Consider the following 19489-nt stretch of genomic DNA (forward strand, 5'->3'; position numbering starts at 1 on the left):
GGAAGAAAAACAAAAATGCAAGCAGTTTATATTCATTTCCCAGTGTTCTTTCTCTGGGTGTAGCTGCTTCTGTCCATCTTTGATCAATTAAGGCTCTCTTTATCGAAGAGATCCACTTCCATCAGAATACAAATGGATAATTTTTCAATATTGACCATTGCAAAACTTTGTGTTCTAATTTTTCATCTCCTTCCCCCACTCCATCCCTCAGACAGCAAGTAATCCAATATAAGTTAAACATGGCAAAAATATGTGATAAATCCAACATATGCATACATGTTTATACAATTATTTTGCGGCACAATAAAAATCAGATCAAAAAGAAAAAAAATGAGAAAGAAAACAAAATGCTAGCAAACAACAACAAAAAGAATGAAAAAGTTATGTTGTGATCCCTTCTAATTTTGTCTGCATTGGTTTTGTTTGTACAAAAACTTTTTAACTTAATATAATCAAAATTATCCATTTTGTGTTCAATAATGATCTCTAGTTCTTCTTTGGCCACAAATTCCTTCCTTCTCCACAGATCTGAGAGGTAAACTATCCTTTGTTTTTCTAATTTGTTTATAATTTATGTCTAAATCATGAGCCCATTTGGACCTTATCTTAGTATAGAGTGTTAGGGGTGGGTCAATTCCTAGTTTCTGCCATTCTAGTTTCTAATTATCCCAGTAGTTTTTGTCAAATAGTGAGTTCTTATCCCAAAAGCTGGGGTCTTTGGATTTGTCAAACACCAGATTACTATAGTCATTGACTATTCAGATCTCATTGTTAAAAAGAAGCAAAGTTTATATTTCATTAACTCTTCCCTCCCTCTCTATTGGTCCTATTTCTGCCCTATGCACCCAAATAGAACAACTCTATCTCACTTTCATATGCCTCCCTATAATATATGTCAAGAAAATGTGTATATTTCCTTAGCAATATATGGGTATGGACAGGAACTGCAATTGTCAGATTCCAAATCTTTCTGTGACAACATAATTTTTGAGAGACCAGAGACAAAGTTCTCAAAATACCTGTTTCCTCTTGTTGCTGTTTGACAATTATATCACCATGATGTCTTGATTTCTGTGTGAATTGGATTTAGAAGATATGGAATTGCCCAAAATTGACAGTCTCTCTTTTCTTTACTTTCAATTTTATTGATGTTTGTTTTTCCATTACCTCACCATTTATTCCCACTGTTTTTTAATTAAAATTTTTTATTTACATGTAAAAAAAATTTTTTTTTACATTTGTTTAAAAAATATTGAATTCCAGATCCCCTCTCCTCCCCACTCCCAACCGCCATTGAAAAGGCACACCAGAAGTGCTAGTCCTCACCCATATACTCCCATTTTTTATTGTAGCAGTTTCTTCACTGGATTATTATGAGGTTCATATGAGATACACTCTTTCAGTCAACCAATAAGAAATGTTTAATATTTTGTGTGTGTGTGTGTGTGTGTGTGTGTGTGTGTGTATGTATGTGTGTGTGTGTGTGTGATGAACTTTGGGTATCTGATGAATATGGACCCCTTCTCGGGTTAATATTTTTTAAATTTACAATTGAAGGAAATGCTACCTTTCAGTGATAGGTTATTGTTGTGTTATTATGGGATAGATAGGTGATACATTAGATAGAGCACTAGGCCTGGAGTCAGGAAGACAAGTCTTCCTGAGTTCAAATTTGGCCTCAGATACTTAGTGGCTATGTGACCTGGGCAACTCACTTGATCCTGTTTGCTTCAGTTTCCTCACCTGTAAAATGGAGAAGGAAATGGCAAACCACTCCAAGATCTCTGCCAAGAAAATCCCAAATGGGGTCATAGGGAGTCATACACAACTGGAAATAAATTTAAAATCCCTGTAATAGATAAATGTCAGCATTTTATTTGGCAAACTACTCCAAGATCTCTGGCAGGAAAACCCCAAATGGGGTCATAAGGAGTCATGAACAACTGAAAATAAATTAAGAACTACTGTGATAGATTAATGTCAGCATTTTGTTTTTAGTGAACTTGTAAGTTCCCTTTCTATCAATGCCAGTTAATACCGTCTTTGAAATTTATGGTAAGAGAATTTTCTGATGGCACTGAGAGGTTGTGATTTGCCAGAGGTCACATACTTAGCATGTCTGGGATTTGAATCCAGATCTTTCTAATTCTAAGACCAGCATTTTTTTTTTTTTTTGGTAAACCAGTAATTGCTATGAGTTAATAGTTATTATGGCCACCCTAGGTCCTAATCCTAGTGTGGCGTGGCTTCCTGTCACCTTCCTTCCCATCTAGTTCATTTTTTGTTTTCTCTCTAGTTTGTAAATGTTCTTTCTAAAATGCACTCCAGATGTGGAATGCATGTAAAATCGGGATCTCCGGAGACAAGCAGGAAAGCTGCCTGTCAAGGAGAACAATCACCTCTGCTTGTCAATGCTGGCTCTGTTGGCCTTGGATCTTTTGGCCATCATGTCTTTTTCACATAAACTGTTATCTAATGACGTAGTTCCACCCCACCTCCTACAATACTTCTGCAGCGGAATCTTTGGACACAAGTTTAGGTTTTCCATTTAATCCTGGTAAAACTCCACCCTACTAAATTCACTCCAGCTTTAGAGCCTGTTTCTCGAGCTACCAATTCCACATCCATTTCATCCACAACTATTACCCTCAATTTATCCAGCCTCTGGCTTCTTTGTATCTAATTGTTTGCACGTTGTCCTCCTCATTCTTTTGTGAAATCTTTCAGGGAAAGCATTGTCTTTCTCCTTCCTTTGAATCCCTAGCTCTCGCCTTGGTATACAGTAAGTGCTTAATAAATGCACGTTGACTTGCTGGAGCTATCCCTTCCTCCCCCCCTCCCTCCCCCCACTCCCCAGCTCCACGACTAGGCTAGTCAAACAAGCTTCAACTGGCTTTCTGGGCCCTTCCTGGTTTGGCTTTCTCCTGCTTTGAAATATAATTCTGTGCGTAGGAGACGACATTATTTTTACGGGATCACAGTGGCCCCAGAACCAGTGGTGATCGATAGGCTCCATCTCCAGAAACTCCTCTCCGGACCCGCCCCTGACACGCCCCCACCCCGCCCATTTGGTGCCTCCCCTGGGTGCTCCCAGACACTTCCCCAACCTTCACCTAGGGGTCCGCTCTACCCCGCCCTTTTCCCTATTCAGACCTTGCCCCCGAGCGCCAGATCACGCCTCCTTTGGGAGAAAGCTCCTGCTCCCTCCTAGGTCCCACCCCTTTCTCCGTCCAAGCCCCGCCCTCTCAGCCTCAGACGTCTCCCTTTCTCCCTGCACTCTCTCGGAGGCCCCGCCTCTTTCCCATTTAGGTCCCGCCCCCTCCGGTGCAAGCTCCGGCTCCTTCTTGGCCCCACCCCCTGAGGCCATCCAATCCCCTCCCCTGAAGCCTCCTTGTCCCTCCCTTCGTCCGGCGCGCCCTCCCTCTCCACAGGCGGGCGTTGCCGCCGCCGCCGCCGCCGCCGCCGCCGCCGCCGCCACCCGCGCCGCGGCCTGTGCGGGGCCGAGGCCGCCCTAGGTCCGGTCCCTCCCCCGGCGGCCTGGCGCCTCCCTCGCTCCCTCCCCGCCGCGGTGACTCACGGAGCGGGAGGCGGAGGCTGCGCTGAGGCGGAGGCGGCCCGGCTGCTGTTGCTCCTGCTGCTCCTGCTGCCGACGCCGAGCGAAGCCGACCCGCGAGCGCGCCCCGGAGCAGGCTGGGCCCGCAGCCCCGCGCTCCGGCTCCCGGGGCTGGCCCAGGTAAGAGGCACGCGCGGGGCGGGCGGCCGGGCCTGGCGGGGAGCCGCCGGCTCTTTGTCTCCCAGGGAGGGGCGGTGAGGCAGCGACCCCCAGCACACAGCCCCTGGCCGGAGCCCGACGAGACCCGATGGAACTGGCGGGCGCTTTGCCCCACTCTCCCCGGCCTCGCGAGCATTCCCCTACACCGACCGGGCTTCCTTCCCCCACTCCGTGTGCACATCCCCAATCTCACCTCCCTTGGCCCCGTGTGCACTCTCCCAATCTGACCAGCCCCCCCTCCTTCTCCACCCTCTGTCCCTTCCCCCAGCCCCGTGTGCACTCCTCCAGTCTGACCAGGCCCCTCACTCCTCCAGCTTCTGTCCCCTTCTCCCACCCCGTGTACTTAACCCCCAATATGACCAGCCCCCCCCATTCCTTTTGTCTCCTCCCCCTTTTACACCCCGATTTTGAATGTCTGGGGCAAACAAGTTCCCTCCTCCCACACCCTAAGTCCCCTAACCCCATGAACACCCCCATTCTGACCATGCTGGGGCAGGCAGGTCCTCTTCTCCCCGCCTGAGTTTCTAGTGCTCCCCCGTCCTCCGACCTGCTGACAGAGAGACTCACTTTTTCACCGACTGCCCCATAAACCATCAGCTAGCAACTAGTGCCCCCCTCATCTGCCCTTGCTCAGGGGCCCTGGTCACTTTCCCCTTAGCCCCTCTGCCTTTCTCCCTGCTCCTCCCCCACCCTGGCCTAGCTTGGGCACACTTGTGTGTTCCCCCTGCCTCCCTTTCTTCCCTTGTGATCCCTGTGTCTACAATCATTCTCATGTCTGCCCTAAATCACCTGAATCTGTTCCTCCAGCTCTCCTACTTAGAAGAACAGACTAGTCCTGCCCCCTCATCGACCTCCCTTCTCCCAAGGTCCTCAGCACCCTCATACTACCCATAGGTTTCCAGAGAGACCTGTCCCCTCCATTTCCCTTCTTCCAACCCCATCCCCTATCAGGAGCCCTTCCCTCCCCTTACAACCTAGACTCCTCTTGGGTCTGTCCTGGACACACCAGCTCCCTGAGTGCTCCTCCGTCACTAGTCCGAACACACACCTGGATTTGTGCCCCAGCTCTGCTCCCTTTCCTCTGGGTGACTGCCACTGAGTCTTCCTCTGACCTATCCCTTGCCTCCCCGACTCCTCTCCCTGCTTAATTCTCTCCACACTTCTGACCCCGGACCTGGCCAGGACCCCCTTGTTCTCATAATTCCCCCTCCCTCTCATGCCTATAGAGTTCTCTGCCCCTGAGCCCCAGCATGGCCCCCTCCAGTGGTTACCCCCACAATGACCATTCTGGCAGTGGCCACCTCGGCGGTCCAGAGAGGTCACCCAGATTCTCAGAGTGGCCGTTTCCGCCCGCACTCTTCTCTCCCACCATGCTCCCTGACCTCATCCCCCACAACCCAGTGTCTAGGCTCGCTGCTCTCTTGAACCCTTCTCTGCTCACTTGCACTTGGTCCCTCTGCTATCCTTTCTCCCCTTCCCTAACTCTTTGTAACTCCCCAAAATAACCTTGGCTCACTGCCTTCTCAGGCCCCTGTCTTCCTAGTTGGACAGAGAGTCCTGTTGGTTTTTGAAAAGTCTTTCCTGGATCTCTTCTGTCATTGCAACTTGGGTGTCCTAGGGAGTCCATTTAAGGCAAGTTTCTCACCTGCCTGCTGAGAGATGACAGCTAGTTTTCCCTTGGTTTCTTACTCTCTTTTTGGAGCTAGGCGAGCCCAGAGGCCTTGGAGGCCTGGGAGCTGGGCCTGCTTCCTTTCCTCGGGTTCTCCCTCTCTAGTTAGACCCAACTTGTCTGAGCAGTGCCTGCTGCAGAACTGCCAACTTGGCTGTCAGGCAGGCAGTCCGGGGACTCCCCTGCTTGGCAGCAAAGGAGAAGCTTGATTAGCCCTGAGCTGGGAGGCAGCACCTCCCATCTGAAGTTCCCAGGGCCTCGTGAGAGTTTATTACTTGAGCTGGTATCCTTCCTGAGGCATGGATGGGGCGTGTGCCTGGAGTCTGCCACTAGAGAAGTACAAGGAGCGCTCCTAGTCAGGGGCCTGGGACCCGCCCGCCTCTCAGGCCCAGCTCTGTTGTCTTTTTCTTTAACAGCCCCTGGGCTTCAGTGCTGGCATTTAAAGCTTCATTCATATGACCTCCTGGACTGTAAAATAGTCAGTGAAGTCAGCCATGTCGGACCCAGGACAGAGGGCTCAGGAAAGAATCCTGGCTCTGGAGTCAGAGGGCCTGCCTTCAGATACTGCCCCTGTGACCTTGCACAAATTACTCTAGTCTTGCTGGGCCCCATTTGGACTGTTGACCTCTCCCCTTTTCAGCTCTGCCTGTCACCCTGAATTTGAAGTGCCAAAGCTTGAGCTCAGTGGCAGCGGTGAGTGGGGTGGGGTCCCTGACAAGTCAGAGGGGCAGGTTTCACCATGATGTCAGCAATTCGAGATATCCCTGAGTGGAACTATTGCCTCAAGTAGCAGGGCACCCCCTCACTGGAAATCTCCCAGCAGAAGATGAATGACCCCTTTTTCAGGGATGTTGCAGATGGGATTCCTGCTTAGGTATGGATTGGAGTGAATGACCTCCAGAGTCTTTTCTAGCTCTGAGGTTCCTGGATCATGAATGGTACAGATTGTTCTTTGTGTGTCTAGCTCAGAGGCTCTAGAATGGGAAGAGACCTCAGAGCTCAGCTCAGTCATGCCCAGCCTCATATGGCTGTTCACACAGGGCCAGAATTCATGCCCAAGTGTCCTGGGACTGTGGTCATGATTCTTCTTTGGGAAGAAGGGTTACCAGGCTATATTAGAGTGGGAAGAAGGGCAGTACAGAGGAACGGAGGAGGCTTTGAGGGACTAGCCATTGTAACCTCAGTTCTGTCTCTGAGACAAGAGAAGTTTTAAGTATTTTGGGTAGGATTTGTGACCAGAGAGTCATGGGATGGATGATTTCGAGCTGAAATGGCTTGGGGTCGGATGTGCTCAGGATCACACAACCAGTCAGGTCTATGAGACTCCCATTTGGCACCAATTCCTCACATTTCTAGTGAGATCAAAGCTTGTATCTTGTGGGGTGTCCTTGCCTGATACTCTTCCCTTAGAGATGATAAAAGGCAAGTGCTTCTCTGGGAGGGCTCCTCTGGTAGGGGCACAAGTAGAGTGGACAGGGCTCTCGAGGTCAGGTCATGAGATTGTGGGTGGAGGTCTTTGAGTGGGAATGAACTATTACCTGGGATGAAGCTGGAAGAATATAAAAATAAAACTACCTCCTCACCACCTTTTTCACCAGGAGATGAAGAAGACACAGTTAGGAGGTCTTAAAAGAGTAGGTAGAATGGGCCACCTTTGTCCCAAGAAAGCCATTCAAGACCACTAGGTGACCAAGGTTTTTTTTTTTATCCCTTTTGACTGTCAGTCCATCTCTCTCTCAGGTCCTGGGGCCCATATCCACGGGGGCTCTTAGCTGGAGATGGATCAATGAAAAGATGCAATTGGGGTCTACAGGAATCGCTGTGGTTTGCTCTTCTCAAAACTACTAAGCTTTTAGCTTCTTGGCAGGTCCCTGAAGTGACGGGAAACACTGAGGCCCAGCTCTTTGCTTGTCCCTGAATGATGATACAGAGACTTCCCTTCTATGCACTTCTCTGACACTATTACTCTCACAATTTTGCTGCTGATCTTGATTTGTACACTTTGGAGGGGAGGGTGCAAGTGGGAGAGGAAGAGGAACTCTGTCATTGTCTAGAGTCTTCTAAAGAGAGTCAGGTGATTCTGTCATCCTGAGGGTTTTGGGTTTGATCCCCTCGGCAGGAGCAAAGCTGCCATGAAGAAACATTTCCCTTCCTTGGTCAAAGGGGAATAGATTTGGAGAATTAGGCCAGCACTGACTAGGTGCCATTTCAGGTCCTGAAGCTCCACTCCCTAGGCATCTGACAGAGCACCCCTTAAATGGGACCAGCTTTTTAGGCTTTGAATTGCTCATGAGTGACCTCCAAGCAATTAATTGCTCTTTAACCTTTGGAGAGCTGGGAAGTTGGAGAGGTGAGGCCAGTGAGTGACTTTTCTAGAGGATTCTGGAAAGGTCTTCGAGGTTGTGTGAGATGAGGAATGAAGATTTGAACCCAGTTCCTTTGATTCCAGAGACTTAGGGTGAAAATCACTTTCTGCATCCCAGATGTTTTGTTGACAGGATCTGAAATGCCAGAAGCCAACTGTGCCGGTGGAAAGCATTAGGCTGAAGTGAGATGAGGGCTTGACAGAGCTGGATGGTGTAACTGGGATGGTGGATTACTTCCCCTGCCTCAGTGGGCTTCTCTTTTCATTGGTCCATCGCCCTTCTCGGCCTCACCTTGCCCCATCTGGATGTGAAGACAGTGATGCTTTTTACTTTCCTAACTCCCAGGGGCATTGTGGTGTGCCAGCTCCCATTGCTTTTGAGTTCTGCTTGTGAAAGGGGAGGGTGAGGAGCAAGTGGTGTGAGATATTGTCATTAATACTTTACTGTGCTCCGATGGGGTAATCATCACTGAGGGAGAAGCACGATCCCCAAGAGTCCTTAGGAGTCTGGCCCTGGGTGGAGCTGGAAGGAGTGGCTGGCCCTAATTTGTTTTCACCTTCTAAAGAGTTTCTAGGAGCAAGTCCTAGGTGCAGTCCTTGCCTTTTTGTGATCTTTGCACCACTGGCCCTCCTTTAGAAGCTTCTCTTCTAGTGGCAATGAAATAAGCCCATACTCTGTGGGAGTCCACCCCATGATTCATCATCTTTATTATTCTCTTTCCTTGCCCTGAGTGAATTCACACAAGTTTTCCTCTGGCCTGGCTTTATTCCTTCCTTGTGCACCTGTTTTTCCTTATGCTCCCAGAAGGACCATCCCTGGGTACAGCTTGCCACAGTTTTGCAGCCTAGCAGGACTCACTAGGAGGCTGGTTGAGAGAGCCAGGAGCTGTTCCCAGGGCCTCGAGCATCTGGGTTCTAACCCTGGCCTATGTCCCCCTGGCCTCAGCAGCAGCATCAAACCTTGTGGCCTTGTTAAATAGTGGCCTGGGAGTCAGGACACCTAGTTCTGTCACTAACTCTCTTCCTTGACGAATTGCTTTGTCTCTTTGATGTTGGTTTCCTCATCTGTAAAGTGAGAGGGCTGGACCAGATGGTTTCTTAATGTGCATTCCGGCAGTAACCTGCAGTGATTGAGGGAGCTACCTACCCAGATACTAGGGCACAGAAGAGATGAGCTCCTGGTGGAAGCACTCACAGTCCAGTCAGGCCAGCCTCTCTCAGATCTTCATGTCCACATTTCTTCATCTGTAAAATGGAACAGGTTGTGAAGGAAAAACTGAGTAGCCAGTGTTTGGCCAGGATCCTGTGATCATTCAGTTAGGGCAAGAGGCCATCTAGCGCAACCTCCTTATTTACAGAAGGGAAAATTGAGGCTTACAGAACCCCACTGATTTGCCCAAGGTCAAGGTGGGACAGGACCAGGATTTGAATTTTTATGGCCTAACTCCCAGATCTTTATTTTATTCAACCCCAGATGTTTAGTGTTGGTGATAACAATGAGCTAGCATGGCCAAGACCGAATTCATCCCAACTGGTATTTCTGTCAGCCTACCTGAGTGTTGTGAACACATGAATACGTGTGTGTGTGTGTGTGTGTGTGTGTGTGTGTGTGTGTGTGTGTATTTTGGGGTTAAATGACCAGGGTCACACAGATGGTAAGTGTCAAATCTTCCAGATTCCAAGGCCTGTGCTTTTTCCACTGTGCTATAGCTGAATTCAGTTATATGATATGCTTTGTTTAAAGAACATTAGAAACAATCAGCACCTCGGGCAGCCATTAGTCACTTAAAAGAGAGCTCACTTGTTTTAGCTAAGTAGTGCCCTTCTGTTGAGTATTAAATAGATGTTGGGAAATTGTTGGTGGAATAGGGCCCCCTTTTCCTAAAGTTTTTGTTTAGGAATCTGGAATTTAAATTTGTACAAAGGATTACATACAGTCTCTCCCTCTTTTTAAATATTTTCTCATTTGGTCTTTCCCCCCCAAGATCTTAAGGGCTGTTGATCTTGTCTTGTACGTTTATTATGTAATAGACCTTTTTCCTCCAGAATTATCTTTAACACTGCCAAGTCCTGGTGGGTCAATTCTCTGTTTGCCAATTGAGGGCAGAAGTCACATGGAAGCAGATAGGGGGAGGGCTGAGGATCCTTGTGTTCTCTGGTGGGATTTATTAGTTTCCTGTGTAATTGACAATTTGGGAAGCTGTTCCTATGCCCTCAGGTGTGATCAGATGTGTGCATGGCATCACACAGTGGAGGAGAAGGCTGTGAGTGGAAAGGCAAAATGGGATCAGAAGGAAATTTTTTCCTAGGCTTACCTAGCACCAGATCTCCAAGTCTCTGGAAGGAGGCAGGGCAGTTCAGTGAGAGAGCACACAATGTTCTTCCTCTCGCCTTCCAGCCAGGGTTCAGGTGTACAAGGCAAAGGACTGGATGAGCCTTCCACCCACATTCTGCCCAAGAGGTACACACAGATCAGGATGGCATGGTCTGTGGGTGCGTCCACCCCACACCCCATCCAGTGGATTGTTTCATGAAGGGCTCCTCATGAAATTAAGCTTCCATCTTCAAGCAGGAGCCCAGAAAGAACTTCAGAATATGATTGCAGGGAAATCACAGAACAGAGTCCTGAGGAGTGCAAAGGAGAGCTGATTACTTTTTGTCTATATGAGCATTTGGAGCAAGAGAAAGTGTGACCTAGTTTAAAATCAGTATGTTCCTGAGCAAGGAAGACGATTTCCAAGACCTGATTCAATTAAGATTTCTGGGAGGTCAAAGTACATTGAGTTTTTGACAATCCAAGTTAATAACCATTATTAAAATCAGGCTTAGTGATTTCTGATGACTAGATCAGAATCTCTTCTACTTTAGGGCCATACTGATCACTTGCATATTATCAGAAAACAGTAGATACTTGAGGAGTAGAGAACAATTTACTTCCAAAGGAGGACCATTTGAATAGAACTTATAATTAGATTCCTAATACACACTCTGTTGCTGACTAATAGTTTCTAAATCTTCTTGATTCATGGAACATATTATCTATAGGGTTCTATTGGCAAAAATGCTGGAGTGATTTGACATTTTCTTCTTTGATGGATTAAGAGAAATAGAAGTTAGTTAATTGACTTCTCAGGAAGAGTGAGAACAGCAAAGGGAGGTGGGGAGCCAAACCAGACATTGTCAGCAGGTTCTCTCTGGGCTGAAGGGTCTTATACCCTACCCAAAGCTCCCCCACTATCTGTGGCCCTCTACATCTGTGTGCCAGGCATCGTGCTAAGTGCTAGAGATACAAAGAAAGACACAAACAGAGTCACCTCTTCAAGTAATTCCTATTCTAATGGAGTTAAGCTGGTATCCTGAGAACTTTGGATTTGGTGTTGGAAGACCTGAGTTCAGAACCCATCTCTGCCATTTGCTTCCTTCCTTCCCCTTTTCTCTCTCCTCTCCATTCTTCTCTCCCTCCTTTCCTCCCTTTCTTCCTCTTTCCTTCCCTCCCTCCCTCCCTTTTTTCTCTTCTTTCCTACTTCCTTCCTTCTTTCCCTCCCTCCCTCCTTACCTGTGTGACTTTTGACAATGCACTTCACCTCTCTGAGCCTCAGTTTCCTCTCTCTAAGGTCTGGCACTAAATCTATGATCATGTGGTCTCATGATCCCTTGGTGGATTTGTGTCCCTGAACACTTTCTTGTGTGACAGTTTCATTCCAGGGTCCACTGAAGTGGAGTCCAGCTTGAAGCAGATGGTAGGTATAATTACTTTCTCTACCTGAACTCTGATGCTTTAGCCAGAAAAAAGAGCCACCAACCGGGCCTATTATTTCTTCCCAATCCTATACAATCTTCCTGATTTATTGCTTTATTTAAGTTTCCCTTTTGCTCTTTGGCTTCTGTTCCAAAGGGCTTAAAACAGGAATAGTACATTTACTGTGGAGCTGAAGTTTGCTGTTCAGAATTAGTTGAGAACTATTTTGTTCACCAGTGACATTTGAATGATGAACATTTTCAATGGTGAATTGCTTTAAGTAATACTACTTTAAGTATGCGTTTTTATGCTTTTGGGCTGGAAATTTTTTGCACGACCAAAAAAATACCTAAATAAAATTTGTTTTGCAGTATGGTTCTAGAGAGAAGTTTTTGAGTGGCTTTCATCCTCAGTAGGAGGAACATTATATTACATTACCTTAGGGAGAAATTAACTTTTTTCTTTTGTGCTTCTGGTTAGGGTTAGACTAAGTGACCATGCATGGTTCCTTTAAACTCTAAGATTCTGTGACTTTGTGATTGTAATTACATTAACTTTTCACCAAGTAACTTCCTGTTTTTCTTTTCAGTTGAGATTTTGCGTATAAGAATGACAAACCCAAAGTGGGCTCTCTTGGTACAGACTTGTAAAAAGCTGCCAGGTTTTGGACAATCTTTTTCAGCCTGTAAAACCTGGAGTCATTTGACCTGGGAGTTTCTGCAAGCTAATTCCTGCCCAGGATTCCAGCTCCCAATTAATTTGGTGACTAATGGTTTCATGATTTTGGGAATGGGCAGCATAATTACTGATGGATAATGGGGATTTGGCTTCTTAACCGGTTAATCAGGGTGTGCCTGATTTGGGTGTTAGCATCTGAATTGTCCATAGCTTGTATCACCTGTAGTCTTGTTCCTTAGCCTGGATTCCAAAGCAGGTTACCTTCTTTGAATCTAAAGTTCTTTCTGGCTAGAATAATATTTGAGTTGGCCAAATCTATCAGGGGGCTTCCGTGTGAATTAAGCTCTAGTCTGACACGCTCCCTTTTATTTTCTTTTTGATGATGTCTGTGTGTTTGTTTTCATTCTCCTGTACTCACAATCTTAGGCTGTCAGGCTCTTTGCCTTCTGCTCAAACATAGTAGAAGTATAGCAAAGATTTTGTGATCTGTGGGGAGCTTTGAATCATATGATTGTGGTGTTCTGCTTCAACTACAGAGTTAATTATATAAACTTAGAAGGGTTTCTGACTTTCTTCTGTTTGGATTACTTTGTGTATCAAATTGTTTAAGTGCTTGGGGAGGAAGGAAACTGAGTCCTAACCATGAGGTTGTCTTGAGCTGAGATTTCCTTCCTCCTTGGATTATTTTATTTTGGGGTGTTAAGAGAGAACAAGGAAGGGCTTATGTTTGTAATTACAATAGAAGCAGTTATTCGAACAACTAATGACAGACTACAAAAGATGTATACATATACACATCTATGTACACACACAGTATGTGTATTTTTCTTTCTGTAAATGTACAGTATGTGTGTAATATATATTTGTGTCTATGTTTATACTTCAGCAATTCCAAAAATCAGTAACTTCCTTTGTGGAAACACTCCTCCCATCCATGTACATCCATTGCACTCTATCTCCTTCTTAATAAATGGCATCCTCCCATTTAACTACCTTGTATTTTTTTGTCTACACTTCTATATATACACATATTGTTTCTCCCCTGATAGAAAGTGAGTTCCTTGTGGGCAAGGACTGTTTGACTTTTGTCTTTATCTCCCCAGCACTTAGAATAATACCTGGCCCATAGAAGGAGCTTTATAAATGCTTGTTGGTTGTTTGATGATCTTCAAGAGCTGCTTTGGCCAAAAAAAAAAAAAAAAATTGGCAGCCCATCATCACTTGATAGCCATACTTTCTATAATGAGCATCTTCAAATGGAGCCAGGTGGATCATTGGACAACAGACATGATCTGACTGGGGTTTACACTCTCTTTTTCTGGCTTAGTAAAATCTTCCAGAGTTTGGACTCTGATGTCTTGCCATTAAGAAGCTAGGGTTCCTTCCCTGCCAAGAGGAGGTCTTGAGTAGTAGGAATGTTCCCTATATAGGAATAAGAACAGGTAGTTTGGCACAAATGATATTCTATAGCCAACCCCATCTTGACAGTCACTCAATTTACTGAAAGGTTTAGAGAATACAAGATTTCCCCATGAAGAGTTTGTTGCTATAAGAACTGAAACAACATTGTCTTGATAGAGCAGAAGGTCTCCTTAAAGCTATCAGAAGATAGAGTCTACCCTGCAAAGTTCAAACTCATATGGCGTTCCTTGGATGTTGTAACAACAGAAATTCCTTTATTTGACTCTCTGATTCTGTCTTTGTCCAGTCAAACCACAGTGAGTCCTGTGCTAACCAAAAGTGTTTGCCTTTCATTATCAAGAGTGGATATAGCTATCCTATTTGTAGGATAATGCTGGGCTGAGCCAAGTCCTGAAACTCAGGCAGCACAGTGTTTGGCATTCAGAGCCTCAAGTAAGGAAGACTTGCCTTCAAATCCAGCTTCAGACACTTATTAGCTGTGTGATACTGAGCAAATCGCTTCACCTCTGCCTACCTCTGTTTCATCTTCTATATAATGGGAATAATAATAATACCACCTACCTCCCAGGGCTGTTATGAGAATCAAATAAGATAATATTTATAAAGTATTCTTTAAATCTTAAAGTGGTACATAAATGTTAGCTACCGTTATTATTAGTTCCTAAATAAAGATCATAAATTTTTAATTAGAACCATTCCATAATCATTCAGAAGATGTCAACATAACCACTCACAATGAAAAATCCAAATTTGTCATACAGTTTATTAGACCAGTGTCAAACTCATCAGGATCCCTGCTGGCCTCCTATTGACTGAGTTTTAAAATGTAATATTATCCATGTGTTATTGTATTTTTATTTATTTTGTTCATTATTTCCTAATTACATTTTAATTTGGTTTGGCCCAGCATTTGACACTTCTTTGTCTTGCACAGATAACTACAGACAGACCATGAGCTGCCCCGGGATAAAACTGGCTGGGACAGTGGACTAGATTGCCCTCAGGATCCAATTGCACTGTTTTTTGTTTTTTTTTTAATCTCTCTCTTTCTCCCTTCCTCACCCCAGCCCATCTGAAACAAAAGCCTCTCTCTCGTACCAATGTCTTTCCATGATTTTGTGTGGACACAAGGGACACAATACTAGAATCTCTAATGCAGATTTCCTGAACAGTATTTGGTATGAGGAGTTTGGGAGAGGAAGGGTAATAACTGAGATGTGAAAGGAAATTGTTCCCCCCCCCCAAAAAAAAAAAAGGGAACAGAGTAACAATAAAACATTTTCAGAATTCATAGTAGCAAAGTTGAGAAAAGGATACAAATAGGGTGACTGTTTTAAGTTAAAGTTAGTAAGATAGTAACAGCTACCTTAAACCACATAAGAGAAGTTCACAGGTTCTTGTACACCTTTTTTGTTCTCTGTGTATTGAAATGTTTGAGCTTGTTGATGGTTTAAGTTATAAATTGAAAAAATAAAATAAAGGATTTAAGTTGAGAATCACTCAAAGGGCAGTGGAGAAAGGGATACAGCAAGTGGAAATAAACTGAAGCTCATTACTAGTGAGGAGCTGGAGGAGATTGTCAGAGATAGAATGATTAGGAAAAAATATATTCTGCTCATATTATGAGAATAAGGGACAGCCAGCCAGTGGACAGCTGGTAAGCTCCATTAGTAAAAAAGGTCAAGAGAACCTAAAGAAGTGCTTCCTGGGTGCTTTTATGGGAGGACAGAGTCAAGGCTTGGACAGGATGAATTGTCATCTGTGCTCTTGGTAGCCATATCCACATTAACAGAATCATTGGCCCATGAGTCTGTGTGATATAGACACTGCATCCAGGGCCATCTCTGATTGTCCTGGCCTCTATCTGGCCACTGGACTCAGATGATTCCAAAAGAGAAATTGAAGGTGGTGATTTTGCCCAGTCCTCCCTCACTTAAATCCAATTTGCTTATAAGCCATGGCACCACCTCCTTGATATCGTGGCTCTCTTTGAGAATGAAGAACAAACACCCTCTGTCTCCCAGTATTTTGGCTGATAAATCCTGCTCATGCCAACAACCTAAAGGACCCTAGTTTAAAGAAAAGCTCTTCAGCTTTGTCTTTTGGTTGTATGCTATTGAGGAGCCTTTTATTCTGTTCAGAACTATGCTTGTGTTAACTTGTGCTGTATAAGTGCCCCATTATTATTGCTGATAAGGAGATCTGCTGAAGGATTACAAGGCAAGGATCCTGAGGGTAGGAGTCTGACTTCGGTTCTTCAGATTTAATGAAAGGGGTGGCTTTGGGGGAGAAAGATGGTCTTTGGCCTGCTGCATGCATGGAGCGGAGTCTTTGGCCAGGGAGTTCACTACTGGGCATTCATCCTACAGGCGACCCAATTGATTTAATGACCTAATCCTCCCAACAGGAAGCTGGAGGATTTCCCAGTTGCTGTGATTCTTAGGAGAATGCAATGAACTCAGTGCAGGAAGCTTGTTTATTTGGACTAATTATAGGAAACTTTACTGGAGGAAAAGCAATGGGGGGAGTACAGAGAAGCAGAAAGTGGGGAGGGGACCCTAATGCAGAACAGCCTGTAATTGGATGCTCCTCAGCAGTGTTGGATGGCCAGGCAGCAGGCCATGCTGTGGCTGGCTCCAACTTATGCATCTTCCCCCAGCAGAAAACAAGGCTTGCTCCTGTGTGACTGTCACCAATCCTAAGTAAACACATTGATTCAGCATGTGGGAAGTTTGAATGGTCTCCTCCCCATAAATAAATAGCATCAAATCTTCTTTTTCCTTTCCTGTTTTTGTTTTTATATTTGGTTTAATATTGTGATTGGGGCAAGGGGAAGGAAGGGGAATACAGGCTGATTTGCAGGCTGGATGGTTGGAATTTCTAATGCAGAAAATCTCTCTCTCAAATTAATTCCCTACAGGCAACATAAGTCATGTAAGTCCATGGTGGGCCTCTTCCCGAATGTGGTTCTGGGCCTGACTTTCCAACCCAGTGTTGATTTCAGCTTTATTTGAGTCTTGGGACTTTGGTGGACTTGGCCTCCAGACAGAGTAACCAGAAATAGAAGCACAATCTCACTCAAAGGCTATCAGCACACTGTGGATGAGCCCCAGGTTCTGGAGCAGAAAAGCCAAGTGGTATGGCTGGAGGAGCTTTGAGCTTCAAAGCAGGATCCAGATCAGTCCTGGATTAAAATTCTGGACCTATGTGATCCTGGATATGGCACTTCATCTTTCTAATCCTTCCCTCCTCATTTATAAGATGAGGGTTAGAATCTGCCTACTTCATAAAGTGATTGTGAACCTGTAAGTACTAGATAAATGTAAGCTATAACCTGGAACAAGAGGGTTTTCCAGTTGCCCATCCCATGGGGAGAGGACAGGGTTTTTGTAAACTTGCACAGCCTTTTCAGGCAATAAGATCCCAGGTGTGAATTGTTGGATAACTGTCACCCCAGGAATAGGAGACAACAGGATTTAGGATGGAAAGTTGTGCCATTAATCAATGACATTCTGGGGAGATGAGCAATCTAGCCCTTACTAGTCACCTAAAAATAGACAAGTGCTATGGATTCAGCAACATCTGTCCCCCTGGGAACTTCAGGGGCTGATTGAAGGTTACAAGTCAAATTGAATTAGAAGGAAATTTGAGGCCAGGTTCTGCAGACACCGGTTTCTGACTTCAGGTTTCATGCATTAGCTTGGCAAGATTTTAGGGCTCCAGCTATTCCAGAGTTGGGGGTGGGGAATCCTTTTAAATCAGTGAAGTAGAAAGCTGCTTTATTCTCTTTTTCTTCTGGGTCACCCCCTTGTGAGCAGGGTTGGAATCACAGAATAACTTTTGGATTGAACAATACTAATAGCTCTCTTTGGTGTGATGATGTTTCTGGGACTGCAGTGCAGGCTGGCCCCTGGCAGTTGGCTTCTACTTGGGGATGCTGCATTACGCCCAGTTGGCTTGCCAGGTTTTCTTTTGAGCTGTCAGAAGGTGAATGGATTCCGAACAGAGGGGTTTTTTTGTTTATAATAATTGCTTTTTATTTTTCCAAATACATGCAAAGATAGTTTTCAACATTCCCCCTTGCAAAACCTTGTGTTTCAAATTTTTCTGCCTCCCTCTCTTCCCCCTTCCTATAGGTAGCAAGTAAACCAATATAGGTTAAACTTGTGTAATTCTTCTAAACATAGTTCCACATTTAGCATGCTGCACAAGAAAAATCAAATCAAAAGAGGAAAAATGAGAAAAAAATAAGCAAGCTAACAACAAAAAAGGTGGAAATACTATGTTGTGAATATTCATTCCTCATAGTTGTCTCTGGGTACAGATGGTTCTCTCCAACCCAAGTCTATTAGAATTGGCCTGAATCAGCTCATTGTTGAAAAGAGCCACGTCCATCACAGTTGATCATCACCTAATCTTGTTGCATAATCTTGTGTTCAATGTAATCTTGGTTCTGCTCACTTCATTTAGCATCAGTTCATGTAAATCTTTCCAGACTTTTTTGAAATCATTCTGCTGATCATTTCTTATAGAACAATAATATTCCATAACATTCATCTACCATAACTTATTCAACCATTCCCCAACCAAGATGGATTCAACCATCCACTCATTTTCCAGTTTTAGGCTATTATAAAAAGAGCTGCTACAAGCATTTTTTTTTTTTTTTTGCACAAGTGAATTCTTCTCCCTTTTTGATGGTCTCTTTGGGATACAGACCTAGTAGAGACACTGCTGGATCAAAGAGTATGCACCGTTTCATAGCCCTTTGGGCATAGTTCCAAACTGCTCTCCAGAATGGCTGGATCTGTTCACAACTCCACCAACAATTGTTGTCTCAGTTTTCCCACATCCCCTCCAACATTCATCATTATTTTTTCCTGTCAATTTAGCCAGTCTAAGAGGTTTATAGTGGAACCTCAGAGTTGTCTTAATGTGCATTTCTCTGCTCAATAGTGATTTAGAGCATTTTTCATATGACTAGAAATGGCTTTAATTTCTTTGTAAACAATGTTTTCATTGTAATTTCAGCCAAGGTTATGGCAACCAAGCTTTGGAGGCAGAGATTCATAGCATGTGAACAGGACCACAGTATTAGGACTATGACTCATCTTCAGCCCTTCACAGAGATCTCATGTAGATTTATTCATATACATGCATGTCTTCATGCATAGATACACACACAGACCCTTAAAACCTCTGACATTTTAAACTGACCTAAAGCAAGATGGTCCTATAGTGGGGATCTGTCCTTCGTGACTCTTAAGTGAAATTGACCCTGATTGGTCTTCCTTCCAGGGAGCCTTGAGGAAGTGTGTTGGACAGCTTAATCTCCATGGACGTGGGGAAATGACAGCTGTTCATTGCTTTTCTTCCTGTTCAGTATCCTGTGTGGAATGAATGTATATGTTCTGTTGTAGCTCCTTTTGTCAGGGCTGCCTCCTCAGTCCCTTTGATTTAGACTCTGCCCTGCCCATGGCACCATGTGCTTTGCCATGAGCAGAGGCACTGGATAGAATAGCAGCTGACAGTTAGAGGTTGCTTTAAGATGGCAAAGTGCTTTATGCATATTGGAGTTTCTCAACTATGGCCCTGTGAGTGAGGCATCAGAGGGCTTCTTGTCCCCCCTTTGCGGGTAAGAGGTTCTGCCTTCCAGGTGCCCCCTTCTGTACACATCAAGCCTTTTGTAATCCTTTCCCAACCTTTTGGTTAGTCCATGTCCATGTTTATTGTCAAATGATCGTATCTGTTTTATACACGAGTGGCGATAAGTCCTAGTGGATAGAGTTACCCTCAAGATGGGAAGACCTGGGATCAAAACTCACCTCTGGCACATACTGGCTT

The 19489-nt window shown here is 44.9% G+C and overlaps 1 protein-coding gene across 1 annotated transcript in view; it reads left to right on the forward strand.

Annotated features, from left to right (window-relative positions):
• Nucleotides 1–3502: 3502 nt before the first annotated feature.
• The window catches only part of CTNNBIP1 (catenin beta interacting protein 1), a 53089-nt gene continuing 37102 nt past the window's right edge, over nucleotides 3503–19489 (forward strand). Inside the window, exon 1 of the mRNA XM_051988615.1 lies at nucleotides 3503–3733. The gene's annotated coding sequence lies outside the window, so the exon portion shown is untranslated. The remainder of the gene's footprint in view (nucleotides 3734–19489) is intronic.

The sequence above is a fragment of the Antechinus flavipes genome, chromosome 3 (assembly GCF_016432865.1).
Source record: "Antechinus flavipes isolate AdamAnt ecotype Samford, QLD, Australia chromosome 3, AdamAnt_v2, whole genome shotgun sequence".
Lineage (NCBI taxonomy): Eukaryota > Metazoa > Chordata > Mammalia > Dasyuromorphia > Dasyuridae > Antechinus > Antechinus flavipes.